This window comes from Hylobates moloch, unplaced genomic scaffold (genome assembly GCF_009828535.3).
Source record: "Hylobates moloch isolate HMO894 unplaced genomic scaffold, HMol_V3 SCAFFOLD_1, whole genome shotgun sequence".
Classification (NCBI taxonomy): domain Eukaryota; kingdom Metazoa; phylum Chordata; class Mammalia; order Primates; family Hylobatidae; genus Hylobates; species Hylobates moloch.
Window position 1 is genome coordinate 9,792,745 of NW_026652276.1, and position 25,545 is coordinate 9,818,289.

General features: G+C 40.2%; 1 protein-coding gene across 1 annotated transcript in view; it reads right to left on the reverse strand.

Annotated features, from left to right (window-relative positions):
• Positions 1–5,180, reverse strand: part of DIS3L2 (DIS3 like 3'-5' exoribonuclease 2) — a 480,187-nt gene extending 475,007 nt beyond the window's left edge. Inside the window, exon 1 of the mRNA XM_058429965.1 lies at positions 4,788–5,180. The gene's annotated coding sequence lies outside the window, so the exon portion shown is untranslated. The remainder of the gene's footprint in view (positions 1–4,787) is intronic.
• Positions 5,181–25,545: the final 20,365 nt, after the last annotated feature.

Consider the following 25,545-nt stretch of genomic DNA (forward strand, 5'->3'; position numbering starts at 1 on the left):
TACCATTTAAGACTTGTGACTAAATTATTTCATCTCTCTGTCCTTCTCATCATCTAAAAGAGGCGATAATAATAAGAGCTTCTTTGTAGAGCTGTCTTAAGTACTAAAGGAGATAATACATGTAAAGTTCTCATTTTTGCTTCTTCAAAAATGCCAACGTCACAGAAGACAAAATAAAGAGCTGTTCCAAGATTAAAGGAGGTAAAGGAAACATAACAATGAAATACATTATGTGGACCTAGACCAGCCCCTGTACTAGAAGGGGACAAGATGCTAAAAGGGACGTTGCTAGGCGAATTGACAAAATTGATATAGATGATAGATCTGATAAAAGCTGTATCAAAAGTTATGTTAAATTAAGTTGATAACTTTCCTGTGGGTATGTCTACTAATCAGGGTTCTCCAGAGGGGCAGAACTAATAGTTTGTATGCATATATGAAAGGGAGTTTATTAAGGAAAATTGGCTCATACAATCACAAGGCAAAGTCCCACTACAAGCCATGTGCAAGCTAAGGAAGAAAGAAGCCATTAGTGGCTCAGTCCATGTCCAAAAGCCTCAAAAGCAGGGAAGCCAACAGTGCTGCCTTCAGTCGGTGGCTGAAAGCCCAAGAGCCCCGGGCAAACCACTGGTGTAAGTCCAAGAGTGCAAAGGCGGAAGAACCCAGAGTCTGATGTCCAAGGGCAGCAGGAGCAGACTGAAGCATCCAGCATGGGCGAAAAATAAAAGCCAGACGACTCAGCAAACCAGCTTACCTGACTTGTTCTAGACGCACTGGCAGCCAATTGGATGGTGTCCGCCTACACTGAGGGTGGGTCTTCCTCTCCCAGTCCAGTGACTGAAATGTCAATCTCCTCTGGCAACACTCTCACAGACACACCCAGAAACAATACTTTACCAGCTATCTAGGCCTCAGTCCAATCAAGCTGACACCTAATATTAACCATCATAGTATGTAAGAAAATATCCTTAATTCTTGGAAATACAGAAGTATGTGGGAGTAATGATGTAGTCAAATTTACTCTCAAACAGTTAAGGAAAAATTTTAGTTTATATTTGTGTGTGTATGGAAAAGTGGAGAGAGAGAAAGGAAGCAAATAATAAGCAAATGGGACAAAATGTTACCAACAGATGAGTCTAAGTAAAGGGTGTATGTATTCATGAGCATTTATTCCAGAGAAATGAAAGCCGCACATGAATGCTGATGGCGGCTGTATTCATAATAGCCAAATCCTGAAAACAACTTTATTCATAATAGCCAAATCCTGAAAACAACTGTCATTCAACAGATGAATGGTTAAGCAAGCTCTGATGCATGCATGCCATGGAACACTACTCAGCAATGAAGAAAAACAAACTATTGATACACGTACCAATCTGAATGAATCTCAAAGGAATTACACTAAATAAAAAAAAGTCAATCTCAAAGGTTACATACTATATGATTCTGTTTATATAGCATTCTGGAAATGACAAAATTATAGAGTTTAGTGCTCAGATGGGGTTAGGGAGGCAGAGAGGGAGGGCAATGGCTGTGGCTATGAAAATGTAGCATAAGGGATCTTTGTGATGGAATTTTTCTTTATCTTGACTGTGGTGGTGGTCACACAAATCTACAGATGTGACAGAACACAAATACAAATGAGTAAAAGTAAAACTGGTAAAATCTGAATACAGAGTACAAGTGAAAATGGTAGAATGTGAATAAGGTATGTGCAGTTACCTGATAGTGATACTGTACCTTAGTTACACAAGAAAAAACTAGGTGAAGGGTACACAGGATTTCTCTACATTATTTCTTACAATTGCATGTGATTCTATGAGTAGCTCAAAATAAAAAGTTTAATTTGCCAGGCACAGTGGCTCATGCCTATAATCCCAGCACTTTAGGAGGCTGAGGTAGGCAGATAACTTGAGGTCAGGAGTTCGAGACCAGCCTGGCCAACATGGTGAAACGTTGTCTCTACTGAAAATACAAAAAATTAGCTGGGTGCCGTGGCGCGCGCGTGTAATCCCAATTACTCAGGAGGCTGAGCCAGGAGATTTGCTTGAACCTGGGAGGTGGAAGTTGCAGTGAGCCCAGATCACGCCACTCACTCCAGCCTGGGTGACAGAGTGAGACTCCATCTCAAAAAATAAAAATAAAGTTTAATTTAAAAAAAAAGAGCTAAAAAGGAAAAATGTTTAAACAAAAATTAGCAACATAAAATAACATATGAATAATGATAAAGCACTAGAGGCATTCCTATTAACTTAAGAATAGGAAAAGCCTGCTATTTATTATTTAATAATGTTCTAAAGGAGATAGTCTGCTACATAACAAAAAAGGTGACATAAATATTAGAAATGAGACAAAATGATCAATTATAAATGAAATCACTATCTAGAATATCCAAAACTCAAAAAGTATTAGAATATAAGATCAATAATGCCCAAAAACAACACATAAAAATAGCCTTTTTATTATATCCCAATAATAATTAGAAAACTCTGTTAGAAGAACTTTGTTCCACTTATATTACTTTTAATTCTTTTCTTTTCTTTTTTTTTTGTAAGTAGGTTGAACTTTTTGTTCAACGAGTCTCACTCTGTTGCCAAGGCTGGAGTGCAGTGGCACAATCTCGGCTCACTGCAACCTCTGCTTCCCGGGTTCAAGCAATTCTCCTGCCTCAGCCTCCCAAGTAGCTGGGACTACAGGCATGTACCACCACGCTCGGCTAATTTTTGTGTATTTTTTTTTTATAATAGAGACAGGGTTTTGCCATGTTGGCCAGGCTGGTCTCGAACTCCTGACCTCAGGTGATCTGCCCACCTCAGCCTCCCAAAGTGCTAGGATTACAGGTGTGAGCCACCATGCCTGGCCCACTTTTTAATTCTTTAAATATGCCATATACGATCATTTTTCAGTGCTGTTTTAATTTCCCCAGAATACAATGACTATCTCTAAACAGCTTTTACAAAACAACATATTCTCCGGTTCTCCCTGACTGAGCAGCAAGTTTGTTCTTCTTAAATTTGCTGTTTCTCAGCCTCTAGTTCATCCTTCACTTTAGAAGCAAAAGGTTTCAGAAAGCAGATTCAAAAATGTTTTCCAATCCCTCAAGCCCTTAAATACTTTGACGAAGTCTAAATCAGTTGTTTGAGATGACAATCTAAAGTTTCTTCCAGCTCGGAATCTCTATCTTGCCAGGAGCTAGAATCCCTTTAATCAGCTCTGGGAGACTCTAAGTGTGTGTGTTCTTCTGTAGGCCTTAGGATCATCTATCTTCACAAGCCTTTTCTCTCCCATGAATTCCAAGTTCTCAGTCAGTGAAAGTCACCCTAGAGCAGAATCACGTTCAATCCATCCACTGCTAGTCAAAATCTCTCACGTTAACTTTAGTTTCAAACTAGAGCTGCTTCTAAGCCACTATCAGCCCAATCCATTTCTTCCAGGTGGATGTGCTATGTGCTTAGTAAGAGCACATCCTACAGAAGAGTCAGGACAGTTGGCACTCCTTACATGGAAGTAGGTCTGCTATGTCCCCGGTCTTCCAGGCATGAGAAATATGCTCAGTAAAGAAGCAAAGATAGAAAAAATAAATTATTTTCATAATGCTTACACAGCACAGAACCTATTATATTAGAGAAAGAAAGGATATACATTTTTAAGGAAAGAATTTCATCTATATTTTCTATATTAAAAAAAAAAAAGTTCGGCCAGGCACAGTGGCTCATGCCTGTAATTCCAGCACTTTGGGAGGTTGAGGCGGGCAGATCATCTGAGGTCAGGAATTCGAGACCAGCCTGGCCAACATGGTGAAACCCTGCCTCTACTAAAAATACAAAAATTAGCCAGGTGTGGTGGCACACACCTGTAATCCTAGCTACTCAGGAGGCTGAGGCACAAGAATCGCTTGAACCCAGGAGGTAGAGGTTGCAGTGAGCTGAGATCACGCCCTTCCACTCCAGCCTAGGCGACAGGAGTGAAACTCCGTCTCAGGAAAAAAAAAAAAAACAAGCGAAACTGTCTCAAAAGAAACAAAAAGTTCAACCTTCTTACAACACTTTATTCCAGACACAGCACTGGATTATATTCCCAAGTGAAATATTATGGCACTGGCCTATAGATGAGGATAATTCACCATCTTAAAAATGCAATGATCTGCTATAACAAAATGTCTTAGAATAAAAAATGTAATGATATAACAATGAACCATCTCTTTAATCATTGCCTCTCAAAGTGGGACAAATGAAACCTCCAGACATGCCACATTCACAACTTTAATTCTCTAGAAATAGGATTACTGGGGACTCTCACTTTAAGACACACAATTTAGTAATGTTTGATTTTTTTGTTTCTTAGAAGTGTTTGAATTACTTTTGTAATCAAACAACAAAATATATACATATACACATATACATACATTTTTAAACCCCATTCAGCAATAACAATGCAGGGTCTATTTAGATTTATGGATAAAAATAATTATACTTCCTCCTAAACAAACTTGGTTCAATGGGTTAAGAGGAGCAAAAGATTTCAGTATGGCCTAAGAACATCTACTCTCCTTCTCCAGAACCTACCCCTGCAGGGTTATACACATTTTGTATAATAATTACTAGCCCAACAACTGAATGTGACTATCTCCCCAAAAACAGGTAAAACTATACCAGAGGACTTCCCGTTATGACAAATTCTGCCAATGGCTCATTTCTTTTCTCTGTGTAAAATAAGCTGAGCATATAAAAAGTGTCACTTCATAGAATTTCTTAGTATAATAGGTGAAACCATCTCAAATTACTTACCTGATTGCAATTTAGGACACCTCAGTTGTATCACAGCCCACACAATCAACACTTAAAAGGCTTTTCCTATGATAGATGACGTAGGGGGAAGCTACCGAGTTTGACTGAAATGAAGTAAAAAGGACCGAAGAAAAGAATAGAGAAGAGAAGCAGCTCGAAAACCATACTCCCAATGGCTCATGACCAGCCTGAGTCAGGGCTTCCCTGAAAGTAACTAAATGGAGCTCTACGGTTAGTGCTGTTCAACGCAGAGAACAGCAGCATCAGCAGCACTCTGGAGCATGTTCAAACTGCAAACTCCCAGGCCTCACCACAGACCCACTGAATCAGAGTCTCTAGGAGTGGGGTCCTGGAATCTGTGTTTTAACAGGCTCTCCCTGCAGCAGCTCTGATGCTCATTAAAGATTGAGAAGCACTGTACTAAGCTTCCATGAGTGGACTGAACAGACCGCTTCTTCTTAACATTCCTTAGATGCACACTTCCAGGGGATAGCTTTCCAAATACCCACAACCACAATGACAAAGGCACTGGTGTGGGTCACTTTGGCAAAGTCACCTCAGAAAATTATGAAACAAGAGGGACTGTTTTAATGTCTAAACACATCTGTTTCATTTTGTAATCTCAGCCTGTCAGGTAAAAGATCCAACTGGCTATTTCGCAGAACACAGAATTACATTGTTCTATGAAATTCTTATCTGAACTGAGAAGAAATGTTTCTCTCCTGCAAAGATACTAAAACAAAGCCTTCCCTGACTACTCAATCTAAAAAGCAATGCAGTTCTTAACTGGGGCATTTTGCCTTCCCACTCCCACCCCAGAACATTTGGCCATGTCTGGAGACATCTTTGGCTGTCACAACTGGGGAAAGTATCATTGGCCTCTAAAGAGTAAAGGCCAGGGATGCTGCTAAACAACCTACAGTACACAGGACAGCCTCCTTTTTCCACAAGGAATTATCCAGTCCAAAATGTCAACAGTACTGAGGTGGAAAAATCCAGATCTAAATGAATCTCCTACAGTCTCTTTCTAGCCCAGCATGCTGTTCTATTTCCCTCACAGTACTTGCCACTCCTTGAAACGATCTTGGTCATTTATTTGTATAATTGGTTATTCTTTTTTTTTTTTTTTTTTTTTGAGATGGAGGTTCATTCCGTCACCCAGGCTGCAGTCCAGTGGCGCGATCTCGGCTCACTGCAACCTCCACCTCCCGGGTTCAAGCGATTCTCCTGCCTCAGCCTCCTGAGTAGCTGGGACTACAGGCGCATGCCACCATGCCCAGCTAATTTTTTGTATTTTTTAGCAGAGACGGCGTTTCACCGTGTTAGGCAGGATGGTCTTGATCTCCTGACCTTGTGATCCGCCCACCCTGGCCTCCCAAAGTGCTGGGATTACAGGTGTGAGCCACCGTGCCCAGCCCTGGATCATCAGGCATTAGATTCTGATAAAGAGCGCATAACCTACATCCCTCACATGCAGTTCACAACAGGGTTTGCACTCCTGTGAGAATCTAATGCCACCACTGATCTGACAGAGGCGGAGCTCAAACAGTAATGCTTGCTCACCATTCATCCCCTGCTGTTGTGGCCCAGTTCCTATCAGGCCACGGACAGTTGGGGATCCCTGTTTTACACGCCAAAGATTACCAGCCACCAACACAGGCTAAGAGAGACATGCAACAGATTCTCCTTCAAAGCCTTTAGGAGGAACCAGCCCTGCCAACACCTTGATCTCACACTCTTATCCTTCATAGCTGTGAGATAATAAATTTCCATTGTTTAAGCCATTCAGTTTGTGATACTTTCCTATGGCAGCCTCAGTAAATCGATACACCACTAAAACCAAGCTTAGGAGATTCACTGAAAACTCCTCTCCGATGATCTCAAAAAACTTTTCCAATAAAGGCAGAGGAATGTAAAATACATACAGTGAAACTAAAGCAAAGCCTGATTAATTAAAATGCATTAAAGTCAGCTTAAAAATATACTTGTCTTTCAATCTAGTTTTCAAAAGAGTTTACCAAAAATTATCTTTAAAAGATGCTTGAGGCCGGGTGCAGTGGCTCACACCTGTAATCCCAGCACTTTGCAAGGCCGAGGTGGGTGGATCATCTGAGGTTAAGAGTTCGAGACCAGCCTGGCCAACACGGAGAAACCTCGTCTCTACTAAAAATACAAAAATTAGCCAGGTGTGGTGGCAGGCACCTGTAATCCCAGCTACTTGGGAGGCTGAGGCAGGAGAATCCCTTGAACCCAGAAGGCAGAGGTTGCAGTCAGACGTGATACAGCCACTACACTCCAGCCTGGGCAACAACAGGGTGAGACTCTGTTTCAAAAAAAAAAAAAAAAGATGCTTGAATAAAACACTAAGAAACAAATCCAAATGTATAAATTATTTAGTATATGATAAAGGAGGCATTTCAGATCAACAGAAAAAAGATTTCTCACTAAATGGTAATATGATAGTGGAGCTATACAGGGAAAAGAAATGAATTACAACATTATTCTTTATCTACTTCACACTAAACTTGACAGATTAAAGAAGTTATCATAAAATATAAAACCATAAAAAGATTGAAAGATTTAACTGCAAAAAGATGAAATACGTAAGTACTGAATATATACTACTTCATAAACAAATGTGAAGACAAATATAATATCTTGCTTCCCATGTTAGGTAAACTATTCCAAAGCACAGAATAAGATGAAAAACCTGCTACCATGCTATAAGTGTATTCTAGATTGCAAAGCCAAGTAAGGAAAGCAAAGAATAGAGGCCAATCTCATTTATGAACACAGAGGCAAAAATCCTAAATAAAATATTAACAACATGAATCACCACAATATATTGAAGATTACACACTCAAGCAAGTATATCCTATGAGAGTCTATTAAATATAACTCACTATGTAGCAATAGGGGGAGGTGAACTTAACAAATGTCCCAAAAAGAATATGACAAAATTTGTCACGCTAATATTTCTTTTTTTTTTTTTTTTTTTGAGACAGATCCTCACTTCTGTCACCCACACTGGAGTGCAGTGGCACAATCTCAGCTCCACAACCTCAGCCTCCCAGGTTCCAAGCGACTCTCATGCCTCAGCCTCCTGAGTAGCTGGGATTACAGGCACGCACCATGATGCCCAGCTAATTTTTGTGTTTTTAGTAGAGACGGAGTTTCTTCATGCTGCCCAGGCTGGTCTTGAACTCCTGGACTCAAGCGATCCACCCACCTCAGCCTCCCAAAATGCTGGCATTACAGGCGTGAGCCACCACGCCTGGCCACCAACTAGTATTAAACATCTAAAAAACAGGACACTTAATAAGCACTTAATTAAAATAAATATATGTTAACTTATTTGTATATAAATATGATATATAATATGTAAATATATGTCTCATATATATATCATACTTAACAGTATAACATTACTGGCATTCCCATTACAGTTAGGACAAGACACGACCTACAACAACACGAAGCTGGAGCAGCCCTAGCCAACATAATCAGAAAAGGAAGAGGAATAAATATCGAAAAGAGACTATGTGCTTATTATTTACAGATAAAATGACTATCTAGAACATCTAAAAGGACATACTCACAAATTATATTATTGATAACATGCCTATATGCCAACAATAATAAATTTGAAAATGCAAGGAGAAAAAAAGATCAATTCTAAGTAGCAACCAAAATCACAAGCTAGTAGGGTGTGAAATCTAATTTCAATTTTAAAATTATTTTTAAAAACATAAGGAAGGCTGGCCGCGGTGGTTCATGCCTATAATCCCAGCTCTTTGGGAGGCCAAGGTAGGTGGATCACTTGAGGTCAGGAGTTCAAGACTAGCCTGCCCAACATGGTGAAACCCCATCTCTATTAAAAATACAAAAATTAGCCAGGCATGGTGGTACGTGCCTGTAATCCCAGTACTCAGGAGGCTGAGACACAAGAATCACTTGAACCTGAGAGGCAGAGGTTGCAGTGAGCCGAGATCACACCACTGCACTCCAGCCTGAGCAACAGAGTGAGACTTTGTCTCGAAAAATAAAATTTAAAAATTAGCCAGGCGTGGTGGCACATGCCTGTGGTCCCAGCTATTCACGAGGCTGAAGTAAAAGGATCATTTGAAAACATAAAAGAGACCTAAACAAATAAACCCTGCTTTTAATCAAAAAAGACTCAATACTATAAAGATGTCAATTAAAAATGAGTTGAAAAAGTCAATGTGATCACAAATTCCAATCGTGACCTTTTAATAGAAATTAACAAGCTTATCTTTTTCTTTTTTTTCTCTCGAGACGGAGTCTTGCTCTGTCACCCAGGTTGGCGTGCAATGGCGCAATTTCGGCTTACTGCAAACTCCGCCTCCTGGGTTCAAGTGATTGTCCTGCCTCAGCCTCCCAAGTAGCTGGGATTACAGGTGCACACCACCACACCCAGCTGATTTTTTGTATTTTTAGTAGAGATGGGGTTTCACCATATTGGCCAGGCTGGTCTCAAACTCCTGACCTCATTATCCTCCCGCCTCGGCCTCCCAAAGCACTGGGATTACAGGCATGAGCCACTGCGCCCAGCCTAACACGCTTATCTTAAAAATCAAATGAAAAAAAATGGGCAAAGGATCTGAACAGGCATTTCTCCAAAGAAGATATAATTACAGCCAATGAGCTTATGGAAAGATGCTCAACATCATCAGACATTAGGAAAATGTAAATCAAAACCACAAGAAGTACTACCAGTCACACTCACTACAATTGTTTCCTTTAAAACGGCTAACATTATGTGATGTGAATTTCACATTGATACAAAGTAATTTTTAAGAATAGAACAATGCCCAAAATAGAGGAGAAATGTTTGCAAAAGAGTAACGAGAAAAGACTTGCTCTATCAAATTGAAAAACATCCTATGACACACTAGTAATTAAAAGATTATGATATTCAACTGGAAATTGGCAAAGACATCATTAGAAGGAAACAGAGAGTCTAGAAACAGACCTTAGGGAAATTATTTTAAAAGTATTTCAAATCACTAGGAGGGAGAACCACTCGAATGATAATAGGACAGCTGGCTATCTGTTTGAAGAAAAGTTAGATTCTTACTACACATAAAAAATAGGCTGGGCACGGTGGCTCATGACTGTAATCCCAGCACTTTGGGAGGCCGAGGTGGGCGGATCACAAGGTCAGGAGATTGAGACCATCCTGGCCAACACGGTGAAACTCCATCTTTTCTAAAAATACAAAAATTAGCCGGGCGTGATGGCAGTGCCTGTAATCCCAGCTACTCAGGAGGCTGAGGCAGGAGAATCGCTTGAACCCAGGAGGCAGAGGTTGCAGTGAGCCAAGATCACACCACTGCACTCCAGCCTGGCAATAGGGCGAGACTCTGTCCCAAAATAAATAAATAAATAAATAACCTGACTCCATCCCTAAATAAATAAATAAATAAATAAATAAACAGACAACCTTCAGGCCGGGCACAGTGGCATTGGGAGGCCAAGGCAGGTGGACTGCTTGAGCCCAAGAATTCAAGACCAGCCTGGGCAACATGGTGAAATCCCATCTCTACAAAAAATACAAAAATTAGCCAGGCATGGTGGTGAATGCCTGTAGACTTAGCTACTCTGGAGGCTGAGGTGGAAGGATCACCTGAGCCCAGGAGGTCAAGGCTGCAGTGAGCTGAGATCATGCTACTACACTCCAGCCTGGATGACAGAGTGAGACCCTGTTTCAAAATACAAAAATAAATTAAATAAAAATAAATAAATAAATAAACTGTAGGTGGCTTAAAGTGCTAAATGTTGGAAGTAAAATTATAAATACAGTAAGAATATAGGAAAAATAGCTTAAAACCTAGGAGTAAAGAAAGTATTCTTAGTTAAAACACAAAATACAGATGTCATAATGATGAAGTCTCAAATTTTAAAAATCAAAAACTTCTGTAAGCCAAAAGGAATCATAAAGACAAATCAATCGACTAGGAGAAAATATTTCTAACACATAAGAGTCCAAGGATTAATATATAGAATATGTAAAGAGCTACAATCAATATGAAAGAAGCAACTCAATTAAAACAAAATTGAAATTTTAAATTTAAAAACAGGTAAAAGAAATATTCTAATTTAATTGTAGGTAAAGGAGATATTCTAATTTAATTGGTCAGTGTTTGCACACAGGCGTGAATATTCTTAAAACTCCCCTCCCCTGGTGATTCTTATACACAGGGTAAAGAAGCACTAGGTCACACCTATTTGAGGAGCAGGAGGTGTCTCAGCCTGCCCAAGGCAAGGTAAAAGAGGAAAAATCTAACACCCCCTTGAAGAGCTCCTCTGCAATGGGTTCCAGAGTGAGGATGGTGGAGTGCATGGAGACAGAATGCCTTAAAGGAGACTGGTTTCTTTTTATCCAGTCAGAAATCATTCTCTTTTACTTTCACAAGACCGAAACATATAAGTCATATTCTCTGAGATGAATAAGGAAAATTACTACAAAATAAACTTATATGTCTGTGTGGAAGCAGCCCACGATTATTTGCAAAATCTGACCAAAGCAACCACATATGGCGTTATGGGAAAAAAGCAAATCACATAAAAATATCTGCACTGTGATTCCATTTGATTAGTGTCAAAAACATGTAAAATTAAACCACAGTTTAGGGATACAAACTATGTGGTTCAAGTATAAAGAAAACACAAAATTCAGATTACCTCAGAAAGGGGAAAGGCATGGAGATCTTCAATGGCAATGATAATTTTGTTTCCTTAATCTGGTGGTTGTGTACATTGGGTATTCATTGTCCTTACACGTATTTTGCATACATTACTTTGTAACTTTTCAATTACCAACAAATAAGACTACAGAATGCATGTAAAAACATAGTCTTTTAATTCTAGATTCAATCTTTTCCACTGAAAATCTGCCAGGTTCTATCATGTCCTTCTATCACCTGCTAGGAGTTAACAAAAACCTCAATTTTCATCTTTTCTTCTGAAGTTGTATCACAAGGAGACTCATGGAGGTAGGGCAGGGATACAAGAAAGGGGAACGGATCTTCTGATCAAACACAAACCACTGACAATCACTTCAGACCAGAACTCAAGAATAAAAACAAAAAATATGTGTAACAAAATTAAAAGCATTGCAAGAAGAATGACGCAATTTTAACAGCTAGATATTTTTTCATTATTTTCTAACTGATCAAAATTCCATGAAACCCATTTGAAATCTCAGCTTTCAATTCCTTTGAGATACAAATATTACACTGAGTCCAATTGAGTATTTGCAGCGTCAGAGCAAATTCTACATGTGGTGGGTAGTTTTGAGTTCAAGGACAGTGTCACATGTATTCCTTCCTACTGGCCAGAAGTTTCGAAGTCCCCGAGAATCAGGCCTGGGCTCTGCCCACAATACTATCATCTGAACGTTCCTTTCATTAGCACAGTACAAGATCACACAATGACCCTTAAGCTGAAGCAGGATCCTGGATGCCTGAGGAAGTGGGATACTCTTTGGGTATGGTAAAAGTCAAAGGCTGAGACAATCAATAAATTAATTAGCATGAAGTATGCTGACTTCTTTGGAAGGAATTTTATGAACACAGGATTTAAGACTTCTTATACAATAAACAATACAATCACAAGTGCTAATAAAGTAGAACTAAGGGTGCTACAGCATGAAAACGTTATCAATCAATCAATAAAGCTCTGAATTAATTATATATAAGATTATACAGATAGATGGTCCCCAACTTATGATGGTTCAACTTACAATTTTTCAACTTTACAATGGTGCAAAAGCTATACTCTTTCAGTAAAATTGTACTTCAAGGACCCCTATGACCAGTTTTTCATTTTCAGTACAGTATTTAATAAGTTACATGAGGTATTCAACACTTTATTATAAAAAGGGCTTTGTTTGGCCAGGCGCAGTGGCTCACGCCTGTAATCCCAGGCGTGGGAGGCCGAGGCAGGCGGATCACGAGGTCAAGAGATCAAGACCATCCTGGCTAACATGGTGAAACCCCGTCTCTACTAAAAATACAAAAATTAGCCAGGCATGGTGGCGGGCGCCTGCAGTCCCAGCTACTCGGGAGGCTGAGGCAGGAGAATGGCGTGAACCCGGGAGGCGGAGCTTGCAATGAGCCGAGATCGCGCCACTGCACTCCAGCCTGGGCGACAGAGCAAGACTCTGTCTCAAAAAAAAAAAAAAGGCTTAATGTTAAATGATTTTGCCAAACTTTAGGCTAACATAAGTGTCCTGAACACATTTAAGGTAGGCTAAGCTAAGCTATGATGTTCAGTAGGTTAGGTGTATTACAATCATTTTCAATTTGTAATTTTTTTTTTTTTTTTTTTTTTTTAGAGAGGGTCTCGCTTTGTCACCCAGGCTGGAGTACAGGGGTGTGATTTCAGCTCACTACAACCTCCACCTCCCATGCTCCAGCGATCCTCCTACCTCAGCCCCCCAAGTAGCTGGGACTATAGGCACGCACCACCATACCCAGCTAATTTTTTGTATTTTTGGTAGAAACGGGTTTCACGTTATTGAGGTTGGTCTCCAACTCCTGAGCTCAAGCAATCTGCCCGCCTCAGCCTCCCAAAGTGTTAGGATTACAGGCGTGAGCTACCACGCCTGGCCCAATCTATGACATTTTCAACTTATGATGGGTTTATTGGAATGCAACACCATGAGAAGTCAAGAAGGATCTGTATTAGGGAATTAAAGGAAATTTTAAAAGATACCTTCCCTGGATCAGAAGCATATAGTAGTTAAATAGAAAAGAGTTGTAATGTACACTATTGCGGTGATGGGTACACTAAAAGCCAACACTTTGCCACTATACAATTCATCCATGTAAAGAAAGCCTCTTGTACCCCTAAAACTATTGAAATAAAAACTGAAATAAATACTCCACAATTCAATCCAACCTCCCTTGTCATCTGCTTTCCATGTTCACATTCACTTCTTAAACAGGGGTGTGTGTGTGTGTGTGTGTGTGTGTGTGTATGTGTGTGTGTCTAGGAGAAAAAGAGGAGAGAAAAAGAGAGTAGGAAAGAGAGAGAGGAAGGAGGGCCAGGAATGAGAACATAGAAATATGTGAGAATAAAGAACAGGAAAGTAATAGTTATTAGAATTGTATTCCAGAACAGCATTACCTCCACGGCCTCTAAGGGAGCTTTCTTTCTCTAACCACATCCCTCTCCTCACTCCCTCAAGCTTGCAAGACTGCTCTTCCTTCTTCTAATTTCCGGTCCTTCATCCCTCATCTTTTTTTTTTTTTTTGAGACGGAGTCTCGCTCTGTCGCCCAGGCTGGAGTGCAGTGGCGCAATCTCAGCTCACTGCAAGCTCTGCCTCCTGGGTTCACACCATTCTCCTGCCTCAGCCTCCCAAGTAGCTGGGACTACAGGTGCCCACCAACATGCCCAGCTAATTTTTTTGCATTTTTTTAGTAGAGATGGAGTTTCACCATGTTAGCCAGGATGGTCTCGATCTCCTGACCTCGTGATCCGCCTGCCTCGGCCTCCCAAAGTGCTGGGATTACAGGTGTGAGCCATGGCGCCTGGCCCATCCCTCATCTTTTTTTTAACCTCTCAGTTGAGCAACCCCATTTCTGCTTTCCCTTCCCTGGATTCTTAGCCTCAAAGAAATATAATATATAATAATAATATTGGAAAGAAATTATAGAATCCTGTTCCAACTGCTTCAGAGTCCAGAGTTCTTCATGCTAGTGACCTCATTATTTTGCACAGTCCCCTAAAGGGCCTGGTCAGAGGTTTCCTACATTCTTTTAGCTTGGCACTCTGGCATGGGCATAGCCCAGGGACACATTCCAATTTCCTAAAGCTGAAAAGTCCCATCTGAGATTCTAAGATCTTTACTAAAACTAACCTTAATTGAATGCCATTCAAAAGTATAAACAGTAGATAAACCAGTTCAACTCTATACCCAAGTATTTGTTAAATTATGGTGAAACAAACGATAAAACTACTCATTTTTCAATAATTATTGTATTGTATTGAAGACTTTCCTTTATAAAAGGAAAGCAACCAAACAGATAGAATAGTCTGAAAGGCATATATGTTTTCTAAATAAAGAACATTAGTAATTACTGCTCTGAATACTGTATCACTTTACTGTATTTTTAAGAGATGATTTGTTTATTCTATTAGCCTAAGAGATCAGAAGATTATAATACATCCTTTTATCACCTATAATTTGAATTGCCTTATGTTCTGATAGCATTTAGAATCAAGAAATATAAGCATTATTGATTCTAACATCTCCAAATCCCAGCATTCCTAAGTAAATAAATACATACACATTATATATTTGAGGAGACAGCTATGTAAAAAAATTTTTTTAAAAAGAATTGTATTCCGTATGTTCAAGAAGCTAAAGACTGGCTATGTTAAGAGACCTGGGATATACAAAAAAAAAAAAGATCCAAATTAAACTTCTAGAGATAAAAACCATGTCAACTGAGATGAAAAATACACTGGATGGGACAACAGCAGATTAGACACCACAGAAAAAAAAAATTAGGAACTTCAAGATGTAGCAAGAGAAATTATCCAAAATGAAACAAAGAAGGAAAAAAGACTGAAAAAAAAAATTGACAGCTGAGATCTTGAGGCTATTCCAGCCAACCTGCTGCCAGGGACCCATGTTTCTGCTCCAGCACTTAGAGCCTCTTGCCTTCCCCTAGGGAGGTGTCCTTCTGCTCCAACTTCCCTCCCCTGTCCCTTTTTGGCCCCTATGTGCTCCTCTTTTACTTAGACTTGTGCACACAGAGACAAACACACTCCCTTGTTCCCTATTTCACCAATTTCTGGTGGCTGAAATCCACCCTCACAGACTTCAAAGAAAGATATTCTTGAGATAATGAAAAGTAACATCTTTGCATATGAAAGGAAAAAGGTTAAAGTATATATATACATTTTTCAACTATATTAGGAACATGTGAACCTTTTTAAAAACAAGGTTTTATTTACTGTAGAGATGAATGCAAATCAGAACCCATATCTCTTGGTCTACTTAAAACCAGCTCATACATCCCTTAGGGGTTTATTATTATTATTGTGGTTGTAGTATTTGTTGTAATTATTATTTGGGGTTTCTTTTGTTTTTCTTTGCAGTTCTCCACACTAAACTCACAATATTGTGGGGAGAAGCCATAACTAAACTCTATGCTGCAGTGAGACATAGGAGTAATCAGCTCCCAGCAGCATATGTAGCCCGGGTTGCAGGTTGTAATAATCACCAATGATTTAAAGCTTTCAGCTGGGCATGGTGGCTCACGCCTGTAATCCCAACACTTTGGGAGGTCTAGGCAGGAGGATCCCTTGAGCTCTAGGAGTTCAAAACCAGCCTGGGCAACACAGTGAGACCCTGTCTCTATAAAAATTAAATTATATTTTAATGTAAATAAATAAAGCTTTATTTAGCCTTGATCTCTGCCCTCATAGTCAGGTCTTCCCATATTTTATTAGTGAGGTGGGAAAATGTATTGTCTGTTGTTCTGCTTCTGCCCCAATATTAAACTATGAAATTTGTGATTTGTTTAAGTTCTGGATGAATCACAGCTTAGTCTGTATGTCCAGCTCATTTGTTTCTATGTATTTTGTTTGATTCCCTCTTTCTTTCAAGGCTTTTACAAAAATATATACGTGTGTGTGTGTGTGTGTGTGTGTGTGTATAAACACGTAAACATATATATATGGATCTTCTGAAAAGTGTGTTAAGCTCGTTCACGTAATAGATAACTTTAATAGCCTTATATGGCATAAAGAAATTGAATTTGTAGTTAAACACTTTTCCACGGCCGGGCACAGTGGCTCAAGCCTGTAATCCCAGCACTTTGGGAGGCCAAGGTGGGCGGGTCACAAGGTCAGGAGATCGAGACCATCCTGGCTAACACGGTGAAACCCCGTCTCTACTAAAAATATAAAAAATATTAGCTGGGCGTGGTGGCAGACGCCTGTAGTCCCAGCTACTCAGGAGGCTGAGGCAGGAGAATGGCGTGAACCCAGGAGATGGAGCTTGCAGTGAGCAGAGATCGCGCCACTGCACTCCAGCCTGGGCGACAGAGTGAGACTCCATCTCAAAGGAAAAAAAAAAAAAAACTTTTCCACAAAGACAACTTGAGACCAGATGGATTCATTGGTAAATTCCACTGAACGTTTAAGGAAACTATACCAGTTCTATGCAAATTGTTCCAGAAAACTGAAGAAAAAAAACATTTTCCAACTCATTCAAGATTTCCAGCATTACCCTGGTATCAAAAACAAAGACATTACAAAACACATTTCAAACCAGTATCATTCATAAACAGAAATGCAAATTTTTTTAAACAAGATTTTAGGAAATCAACTGCAACAATATATAAATAGAATAAGAATATGGCAGAATCAAGTGGGGTTTATCCCAGAAATGAAAGGTTACTTTTAGGACCAGGCATGGTGGTGCACACCTGTAATCCCAGCGCTTTGAAAGGCCGAGGTGGGCAGATCACCTGAGCTCAGGAATTTGAGACCAGCCTGGGCAACATGGTAAAACCTCATCTCTACTAAAAATAGAAAAATTAGCCAGGCATGGTGGCACACACCTGTAGTTCCAGCTACTCGGGAGGCTGAGGCAGGAAAATCGCTTGAACCCAGGAGGCAAAGGTTGCAGTGAGCTGAGATTGCACCACTGCACTCCAGCCTAGGTGACAGAGCAAGACTCCATCTCAAAAAGAAAAAAGAAAGGTTACTTTTAATACAGTCATGCATTCCATAATGACATTTCAGTCAATGACAGACATATATGCTATGGTGGTCCCATAAGATTATAGGGAAGCTGAAAAATTCCTATCACCTGCTGACAGTACAGCCATCCCAACATTGTAGCACAACCCACTAGTCATGTGTTTGTGTTGATGCTGGTGTAAACAAGTCTACTGTGCTGCCAGTCATATAAAAGTATAGCACATACAATCCCAGCACTTTGGGAGGCCGAGGCGGGTGGATCACGAGGTCAGGAGATCGAGACCACGGTGAAACCCCGTCTCTACTAAAAATACAAAAAATTAGCCGGGCGTGGTGGCGGGCGCCTGTAGTCCCAGCTACTCGGAGAGGCTGAGGCAGGAGAATGGCGTGAACCCGGGAGGCGGAGCTTGCAGTGAGTGGAGATCGCGCCACCGCACTCCAGCCTGGGTGAAAGAGCGAGACTCCGTCTCAAAAAAAAAAAAAAAAAAAAAAAAAAAAAAGAAAAAAAAAAGCATAGCACATACAATTACATACAGTACACAATACTTGATAATAAGTGGCTATGTTACTGCTTTATGTATTTACCATACTTTTATCATTATTTTAGAGTATACTCCTTTTTTATTTATTTATTTATTTTTTATTTTTTTTGAGACTGAGTCTCGCTCTGTAGCCAAGCTGGAGTGCAGTGGGGCAATCTCAGCTCACTGCAACCTCCACCTCCCGGGTTCAAGCGATTCTCCTGCCTCAGCCTCCCAAGTAGCTGGGATTACAAGTGCGCACCACCACACCCAGCTAATTTTTGTATTTTTAGTAGAGACGGGGTTTCACTGTGTTGGCCAGGATGGTCTCAATCTCTTGATATTGTGATCCACCCGCCTCGGCCTCCCAAAGTGCTGGGATTACAGGCGTAAGCCACCATGCCTGGCCACTCCTACTTATTTAAAAAAGATGAGCCAGGCGTGGTGGCTTACACCTGTAATCCCAGTACTTCGGGAGGCCGAGGTGGGCAGATCATGAGGTCTGGAGTTTGAGACCATCCTGGCCAACACGGTGAAATGCCATCTCTACTAAAATACAAAAAATGGGCAGGGCACAGAGGCTCACGCCTGTAATCCCAGCACTTTGGGAGGCCAAGGCGGGTGGATCACAACATCAGGAGATCCAGCCCATCCTGGCTAACATGGTGAAACCCCGTCTCTACTAAAAATACAAAAAATTAGCCGGGCGTAGTGGCGGGCGCCTGTAGTTCCAGCTACTCGGGAGGCTGAGGCAGGAGAATGGTGTGAACCTGGGAGGCGGAGCTTGTAGTGAACCGAGATGGCGCCACTGCACTCCAGCCTGGGCGAGAGTGCAAGACTCCGTTTCAAAAAAAAAAACAAAAAAAAAAAAAAAATGAGCCAGGCGTGGTGGCACACACCTGTAGTCCCAGCTACTCGGGAGGCTGAAGCAGAAGAATCACTTGAACCGGAGAGGCAGAGGTTGCAGTGAGCCAGATCGCACCACTGCACTCCAGCATGGCGACAGAGTGAGATTCCATCTCAAAAAAAAAAAATGACAGAATAATCTGTACACCAAACCCCGACAATACACAATTTACCCATGTAACAAACCTGCACACGCACCTCCAAACCTAAAGTAAAATTTGGAAATAAAATAAGTAATTTAACTGGAAAATGTTAACTGTAAAACAGCCTCAAGCAGGTCCCTCAAGAGGTATCCAGAAGAAGGCACTGTTACTGGAAATGACAGCTCCATGCATGTTACTGCCCCTGAAGATCTTCCAGTGGGACAAGATGTTGAGGTGGAAGAGAGTGATACTGATGATCCTGACTCTATGTAGGCCTAGGCTAATGTGTGTGTTTGTGTCTTAGTTTTTAACAAAAAATTTTAAAAAGAAAAAAATAGAAAAAAGGTTATAGAATAAGGACATAGAGTATTTTTGTACAGCTGTACAATGTGTTTGTGTTTTAAGCTAAGTATTATTATAAGAATCAAAATATGATTAAAAAATTAAAGTTTATAAAGTAAAAAAAGTCAGAGTAAGCTAAGGTTATTATTGAAGAAAGAAAAATGTTTTCTATAAATTCAGTATAGCTTAAGTGTACAGTGTTTGTAAAGTCTATAGTAGTGCACAGTAATGTCCTCGGCCTTCACATTCATTCACCACTCACTCACTGACTCACCCGAGCAACTTCCAAGCCTGCAAGTTCCATTCATGGTAAATGCCCTATACAGGTGTACCATTTTTTATCTTTTATATTGTATTTTTACTGTACCTTTTCTATGTATAGATACATCTAGATACATAAATACTTAGCATTATATTACAATTGCCTATGGTATTATATACAGTCACATGCTGTACAGGTTTGTAGCCTAAGCACCACAGGCTATACCATATAGCCTAGGTGTGTAGCAGGCTATAACATCTAGGTTTGTGAAAGTATACTCTATGAGGTTTGCACAACAAAATTACCTAACAATGCATTTCTCAGAATGCATCCCCATTGTTAGGCAACAAATGGCTATATTTGAAAATCGATGTAATATTTCACCATATTAACAAATGAAAAGTGGCTGGGTGCAGTGGCTCACACCTGTAATCCCAACACTTTAAGAGGTGACAGTGGGAGGATTGCTTGTGCTCAGGAGTTCAAGGCCAGCCTCAACCACATAACAAGACCTCATCTCTACTGAAAAAACAAATAAAAATCAGCCAGATGTAGTATGTCTGTAGTCCCAGCTACTTGGGAGGACTGCTTGAGCCCCAGAGGTCAAGGCTACTGTGAACCACAGTCATGCCACTGCATTCCAACCTGGAAAACAGAGCAAGACCCTGTCTCGAAAAAAAAAAAAAAAAAAAATCATATGATCATCTCAGTAGATTCAGAAAAAGCACTTAACAAAATCCAATGTTCATTCTTGAAAAAAAAAAAAAATCTCAGTAAACTAGAAATAGAAGAAAACTTCTCCAGTGATAAAATGCATCACAAATGGTGAAAGACTAAATGCTTTCTCCATAAGAGAAGAAACAGGACAAGTAATCTGCTCTCACCGTCTCTATTTAACATTGTACTTGGGGATTGTAGCCAGTGCAATAAGAAAAAGAAATAAAAGCCTGGAAAGGAAGAATTAAAACTGTATTCACAGATGACATAATCTTTACATAGAAAATCTAATGGAATCTATTAAAAAGCTCTAGGACGCCAGGCGCAGTGGTTCACGCCTGTAATCCCAGCACTTTGGGAGGCCGAGGCGGACAGATTATTTGAGATCAGGAGTTTGAGGCCGGCCTGGCCAACATGGTGAAACCCCATCTCTACTGAAAATACAAAAATTAGCCGGGCATGGTGGCACACACCTGTAATCCCAGCTACTCAAGAGGCTGAAGCAGAATTGCTTGAACCTGGGAGGTAGACGTTGCAGTGAGCCAAGATTGTGCCACTGCACTCCTACCTGGGCAACAGAGCAAGACTCCATCTCAAAAAAAAAAAAAAAAAAAAAGGTCTAGGACTAATAAGAACTAAGTGAGCTTAGCCAGACTGACAGGGAAGATTAATGTAAAAAAATCAATCATATTTCTATATACTAGTGGCAATCAGAAATATAAATTTTAAAAATATAATTTTAATAGCGTATTAGTCCATTTTCACACAGATATAAAGAAATACCCAAGACTGGGTAATTTATAAAGGAGAGAGGGTTAATTGACTCAGTTCCACATGGCTGGGAAAGACTCAGGAAACATAATCATGGTGAAAGAGGAAACAGGCATGTCTTACACGGTGACGGCAGGCAAGTGAGAGAGCATGTAAGAACACAGAAAAAACTACCATTTATGAAACCATCAGATCTTGTGAGAATTCACTATTACAAGAACCGCATGGGGGAAACCAGCCCCATAATCCAGTTACTTCCCTCCCTCGACACGTGGGGATTACAATTCAACATGAAATTTGGGTGGGACCTAAAACCAAACCATATCAAATAGCATCACAAACCATTAAATACTTAGGGATAACTAAACACTGACAGTTTCCTTAAAGGTTAAGCATATACCTATTATATGATCCAGCCATTCTACTCCTAGGTATTTAACCAAGAGGAATAAAAATATATGTCCATACAAAGCCTTGTAAACAAATTTTTATAGAAGCCTTATTTGTTAATAACTAAAACTGGGAACAACCAACATGTCCATTGGTAGGTAAATGTATTAATAAATTGAGGTACATCCGTAAGGTGCAATATTACTCGGCAATAAAGAGGAATCAGCTACTGATGCACTTAACAACAGGAATGACTCTCAATTATGCTGAGTGAAAGAAGGATAACTACATATTGTGTGGTTCTGTTTATATAAAATAAGAGGAAATTCTAGGAAATGAAAGTTAATGTACAGTGATAAAAAACATCAGTTAGGCCAGGCGCAGCGGCTCACGCCTGTAATCCCGCACTTTGGGAGGCTGAGGCGAGCGGATGACGAGGTCAGGAGATCAAGACCATCCCGGCTAACATGATGAAACCCCATCTCTACTCCAAATACAAAAATTAGCCGGGCATGGTGGCGGGTGCCTGTAGTCCCAGCTACTGGGGAGACTGAGGCAGGAGAATGGTGTGATCCCAGGAGGCAGAGCTTGCAGTGAGCCAAGATTATGCCACTGCACTCCAGCCTAGGAGACAGAGCAAGACTCCATCTCAAAAAAAAAAAAAAAAATCAGTTATCTGGGATAGGGATCAGGGAGCCAGGGGTATGAAAACAGCTTCGGGCATAATAGCTATGGTCAGTGTCCTGTTTGTGATGATAGTCTTACAAGTACACACATATGTCAAAACTTAACAAATTGTACACTTTAGAGTTTATAACCTGTCAACTATAGCTCAATAAATCAGCTTTAAAAATATGGTATTAACCAATAATAATCCTACACAACACAAATTGGGCCCTAATTCATTTATTAAAAATTGTTTTTTGTTAATAAGACATATTTCAGCCATAAAACTTATAAGGCATTCTTACTTGCAAACTATTATGAAAGACTTTGAACTGGCAAAAATTCAGTAAAACATAAAGAAAATAAACGCATTATTTCAACAAAAAAATCTTAGAACAATTCTTTTTTCATTTACAAAATTTAACTAAAATTAAAAAGAAACACGTAATTTCTGACCTTGTTTAATACTGTGCCATAAGTAAAAGGATTAAACAAAAATAATAATAGCTCCTTCTTGGTATAACTGTTGCTAGAGTTTTGCATTCAACCTTTTAAAAGTGATTAAAGCTAACCGTGGCAGACATCAGAGAAAGAGGCAACTATTTCCCATGTGGAAAGCTGGTCTCTAAAAAAATGAAGTTAAACAGAAATGTTTGGGGCTTCTCTCGAATCCCTCAACATCTAGATAATCACCACAAACTTTTCCTCATCAAAGCCTAATGGGAAATAGAAACAATCCAATCTCATTAGAGGAGGACCAAAAAGGAACTTATAATGCAGAATTCTTCAATTAGCATTATATAACTTCCTGCCTCCTCCCGGTTTGGGTCACACCTCTCAGTGTCTACCAGACACTCCACCAATACTTTACTGAGGGCAGAGTACTTCATCAGCCCTTCTCCCCTCATGACTTCATCAGAGATAATTTCAAGGTACTTTGCACCACATGAAGTCCCTTCCTACCAGTGTGACCAGTGTCTCATCTGTCATCATTAGTACATCCCAGAGGCAGCTGTTATTAGGACAAGAAAGACATCAAAAGTAGGTGGACTAACAGTTGACTAAACTTCATCAAGTCTTGCCTCAAAATAACTGGTCACATAATAACTAAGGCATCAAGTTCTTGCTATGGTTCCAAATAAAATACCTTCTGTACGAAAAACCCATCAAATCCTTCTACTTCATGTTACATGACAAAAAGGAGCATCTTCTGCCATTCTACCACCACTCTCAGTTTAATAAAGACAACAAGATTTCTGGGACAAGCACGGTGATTCATGCCTGTAACTCCAATAATTGAGAGGCTGAGGCAGGAGGATCAATTGAGGCCAAGAGTTTCAGACAAGCCTGAGCAACATAGCAAGACTCTGTCTCCACAAAAAATAAAAATAAAAAAAAAAAAATGTTTTTTAACTAGCTGGGCATGGTGGCTCATGCCTGTAGACCCAGCTAGCCAAGAGGCTCAGGTGGGAGGATCACTCGAGCCTGGGAGTTCAAGGTTACAGTGAGCTATGATCACACTACTGCACTCCAGCCCGGGCAGCAGAGTGAGATTCTGTCTCAAAAAGGCCAGGCGCAGTGGCTCACGTCTGTAATCCCAGCACTTTGGGAGGCCAAGGCGGGTGGATTGCTTGAGGTCAGGAGTTTGAGACCAGCCTGGCCAACATGGTGAAACCCCGTCTCTACTTAAAATACAAAAAATTAGCCAGGTGCGGTGGCATGAGCTTGTAGTCCCAGTTACTCAGGAGGCTGAGGTTGGAGAATCGCTTGAGCCCACAAGGCGGAGGTTGCAGTGAGCTGAGATCATGCCACTGCACTCCAGCCTGGGCAACAGAACAGAGTAAGTCTCCGTCTCAAAAAAAAAAAAAAAAGAAGAAGAAGAATTCTGGTCAAGTCTCCACCTCCCTGACATCACCAAAAATGGTATCGATGGCCAGACCTCAGAGGAATCTATCCACTCATTCCAGGCCCAGTTTTACTTTTACTCGTGCTCAATAGTATTTCGTTTCATGAAACTTCTTCTATAAAACAAAAACTTTTTGAAGGATAAAATAAAAGGACAGGCTGGGCATGGTGGCTCACATCTATAATCCCAGAACTTTGGGAGGCTGAAGCAGGAGGATCGCTTGAGCCCAGAAGGTCAAGGCCACAGTAAGCCGTGATCTCACCACTGCACTCCAGCCAGGGCAACATGGACGTGGCATCAGAGGGTCTGCTTTGACTAGAGCACTGTTCTCTTCCTGTGCATCTTGTAGACATCAGTTAAAATGCCATTTCGGTGATTTCTCTAAAACACTTGTCACAGCCATAGTTTTGCATTTGGGTGATTATTTGAGTATCATCTGCTGAGGACAGAGATCATATGTGCATTCACTCTCCCCCATCTCCAAGGCCAAGCATAGTGCCTAGTACCAAGTAAGCACTCAAATATTATTTTTGATATTATTTGAAAAATTTGTTTTTGGTAATTCCTGATACCACTGCTGCTACATAGGAAGCACTTCGGAAATACCAGTCAAATAAAAAAGAGCAACATTTCACAAGACTCTTGAGTATGAATGAAACAGTAACTATACTTAAACTGTGGTGTTTCATATAAACCTAACACCAAATGCAGAAGCAAAGAAACTCTAAGTGGCAAAGCCCTCAGCTAGTAGCTTCACTATTTTAGATCTCAAACAGGAAAAATGCCATATAGATTTGTACTAAGACTATTTGAAAGAAATAGATCACAAATCAAGTGACCTGGGAGCATTAAATAAGAACTTCAAAATGCCACATGGAACTATTTCCCAAACTCTTAAGAATATAAGGAAAGGAATTAGGACTTCCTGTCCTCTCCAATACAAATACAAATTATATCTGTACTTTAGAGACAAATCAAGTCTCATTTAATCCATAAATGATTTCTCCACCCTCCGACCTACTACAGCACTTAATATCTGTACCCACATATTTTGCATTTAAACAAATGTCCATTTTATTGCTTTCCTAATAATTTCATGTGTGCATTTTTTTTTATATCCTTTGAAGTGTATAATGCTGTAGATGCTTAATAAATATCTATTAAATTGGAATGAAATTATAGTTTTAAATGAATTTTTTTTTTTTTTTTGAGATGGAGTCTCGCTCTGTCGCCCAGGCTGGAGTGCAGTGGCGCAATCTCGGCTCACTGCAAGCTCTGTCTCCCGGGTTCACGCCGTTCTCCTGCCTCAGCCTCTCCGAGTAGCTGGGACTACAGGCGCCCGCCACCACGCCTGGCTAATTTTTTTGTATTTTTAGTAGAGACGGGGTT